Here is a 3,770-nt window from a genome sequence, read left to right on the forward strand (position 1 = left end):
CAACCAGCTCCACAGGCGGCCCCGTCCAGGAAACACACAGCCAGGCAGACGAGTATTAGAACTATTATAATCAGATTAAACTACTTGGGAAAACTTTACTTTTCATCAGTAAAAAATCTGTCAAAAAAGAGTTATAGCTGTTTTTATTTCTTTTTATATTTGTATTTTTTCATTGTAAATTCTTACTGTTGGTGTTTTCAGGTAGAAACCTTTAACATCTGTCCAGGGACACAGATGAAAATATCCTTTTAGCTGATTCTGGTGCATGTGCAAGGAATGCTTATTAATGTAGATCTCTAAGAATTTATTGGCTTTACTTTTGCACCGTTGTTCTGCAGACTCGGCTGCTGTTGTGTTTCTCAGCTCTAAGGGGTCCCTGGTTTAACCAGCGGCCCCCCAGTCCTGCTGGCTCTCATGCGTCCACCTGTTGCGGTTATTTTGCATGTGCATACAGATACGGCACATGCAAACTAAGCGCCTGGCTCTGCATCACGGCGCTGCAGTTTCAGAGTCTCCAACCCTTCAGGAACCTTCTGGAACAGGCCTGCCTGCTGATCCTCACTAAATGCCTCTAATTAGCTCTCAGTGCAGCGGCACCATATATTTCCCTGTGAGGCAAATAGCTCAGCAGGGAGGGACGGTGTTTAAAAAGCTCTCTACCTGCTGGAGGTCTGATGGGGGGGTGAACAGCTCCTTTTCCTCTGAAAACATGTCAGCAACACGGCGAGTGATTGACAGGCAGAAAGAAAAACATCTACAACAGTCAAGATGGTGCTTCTTAAATAAATGGCATTCTTTGCTGGGGAGGGCGGGGGGGGGTTGCTGTCTTGTCATGCTTCCTAAAGCAGCCAAGAAGATCTCCCAGCTGGAATGTTAATGATGCTGCAGCCTGTTGCTGCAGCTCCGGCTGCAGATCTGCACCATCATCCGTTTGCATCTGTAGCTCCTCCCCCGATGCACCAACAGAAACACACCTTCAGTCCTGCAGCCTCCTTCTATCAGCCTAAACAAATGTTGGCCCTTAGCCGCCTGACCCCCCCCCCAGACACCTCACCATCCTGGCTGGAGGTCATGGCAGCTGTGGCTCAGCAGGTCAGCTGCTTTATCTTTGCAATGTTTTCTTTTCTTCCACATCAGTTTGGATTCACTAATGAATTTATGACTATGTGACGCCTGAGGGCGCGCATTCCTGAGCCACAAACCATCAGCTCCATCCATCACCTGCAGCCTGCGCCGCTTGGTTCTGGCTGCAGCCATGATTCAACTCCCGCCTTCGGTTTCAGGAATCATTCCTGCTTTAAGTCCGACTCTAAAACCAGAAGGAAGGATTCAGCAACTCAGAGCAACTTCCTGGTCTCTGCAACGCGGAACCTTCAATCTCTGGCAGATTAGAGATTAAATCAAACATAAAACATTGCTGCAGGTTTTTTAGTTTCTTAGTTTGATTGACAGAAATAAGAAAAGTTTATTGAACTTAGTATAGTTAAAGAGATACTCTAATTACACCTGGTAACCAAGTAGAGATTACACATGGATTATCTAACCTAAACAGATCTACAACGCTGAGCTCAGAGGCCCAAACTAAAGATCAATTAGTTAATTTTTTCTTTTTTTTTTAACCTAAATTTCAATTTCTGCCATTTATCTAAACATATTTCTACAAACAGATGGTAAAATAAAAAGCAGCGGAAATTAAGATAAATGATTGAAATAAAAATAATAACAAATAAAAATAAGAGAGAAATATTATGATATATAAATGATAAAAATTAAGTCATGTATTAAGAGAATAAAGTCATAATATTAAGTCATTTCTTACCACAATTGAGTAAAATTACCAGAAAAAACAAATGTTATATGATATATATACATGTTTATATAGATTAAAATGTAAACATTGTGATTTAAAAGTCTCATAAAGTTTTAATATGAAAAAAACAGACTTAATTAGGAGATTAAAGATGATTCCAGCTTTAATTTAAACTCGAGTCCAGATGTTGGGTTCAGTTTGGGTGAACTCGGCTCATAAATGTGGAAGATTTAACTTTTTCTCTCTTTATATTCAACTTTAGTCTGATATCATTAGAACTTTATATTATAAGCTTATTTTCCTTATATTACAGTTTAATTCTCATAATTTTTATACTTTAATCAGAAGTTTTAACGTGTCGTTCTCTGTGGCATAACATGAGCTCAGCACAAACTTTTACTTTTACATGTAAAAGGCAAAGGAGCTGCACACAGAAGCCATTTTTCCTCCCACCCTCGCCTTAAACACTGCGTGGGGGGGGGTTACAGTGTCATCATGTCACGGCGGCTCCAGTTTTTGTAAAACAACCAAAGCCTTGTCGCCGTTCTCCCAGTTGGACCATAAGCTTCCTCACCTTTTCACCCCACCTTCCACCAGCCTGACCCCGTGCGTGACCCCCCCCCGACCAACACCCCGACCACAAAGCCTTGGTTTGTCTGAGCCGCGCTGCGCCGCCTCCATCCAGATGTTCAGCAGCTCAGACTGAAGCATCACAGAAAGCCTCCATCAGAAAACCTGCAAACCTTGAATCTCTGCTGAAATGATTGAATGAAGAATCAGTGACTGAATCAGTTCAGTTTGCTGTGACTCCTGCAGCTCTGTGAGTCTCAGCAGCGTCTCCTTCAGCTCCTGATGATTTTAATGACTCCATCCGTCCTGCTGCTGCTCTGACTCTGATCTTCATTGCTGGTTGGTTCTGATTGGTTTCATTGGTTTTAAATTTAGCCCAGGACTACAGACGAACATTTTGCTTATGATGCTGCCCTTCCTGAACTTTCTGGTTCTGTTTAAGATTTTCCTTTTTCACTTTTTCAGTTACAATCTGATTTCTGTGATTCTATTTTCTGGGTGATTTGTTTCATTTCCATTTTGTGTCATTCTGCTTGTTTTCTAGTTATTTCTAAGTGTTTGTCAAGAAACCCAGAATGTAGGACTCAGTATTTAGGTGAGACGAGACGGGGGGAAATTTTTAAAATTTTATAACAAAACCAGAGCTGAGAATAAGCAGAGCTGTGCTTAAAGCACAAACGGGGTTTAGAGTGAAATCTTCCTTTATTGTTCTTTTCATATCGTGTTTCCAACCTCAGGACGTCGCCGCTAACGTCCAGCAGCCCAAAGAGACGCCATCTTTGCTTCTGATTCCAGAGGAAAAAAAATTGAAAAATTAGAACAAATATATAAAATCTGCACAAATATGTTTGAAAACTAAAATATTAAAAATGAAATTAAAAGAAATTCTAATTGCATTTTTATTTTATATATTAGAATTTTTAACTTCAATATACATAATGTGATCTTAGCTTCAAACAGAAATGGGAGTAATTTAATGACCTTCTTCCTGATTTTGGAAGCAAAAAACATCCAAAGTTCATAAAGCTTGATGTGTTTTATCGCCTCTAGAGGAACTTTTCCTTTCAGACCGTATCGTAGATTAAGATTAAACTATAGAAGGGCTGGGATTACGTAGGTTTTATGTCTTCCTGCTTCTTGTTTATATCCACACTAAGGAAGCCGTTTGGACGTCGGTCCCTTTAGGTGGGATGTCTGAAAAGTAAAAATGAACTGAAGTGAATCCAGCCTGATGTTTCTTCATCTGCAGGATGTTGGTCGTTTGAAACCAGAAACAGACTCAGAACTAAGGACCCAGAATTCGAATCAGACAGATAGATGCGATTCATAAAAGTGTTTATTAATCTATATTAGATCTGTAACTCAGTAGTTCGGGCGTCAAAAACCAGAT

This window comes from Cyprinodon variegatus, unplaced genomic scaffold, assembly GCF_000732505.1.
Source record: "Cyprinodon variegatus isolate N-32 unplaced genomic scaffold, C_variegatus-1.0 Scaffold1456, whole genome shotgun sequence".
NCBI classification, from domain to species: Eukaryota; Metazoa; Chordata; class Actinopteri; order Cyprinodontiformes; family Cyprinodontidae; genus Cyprinodon; species Cyprinodon variegatus.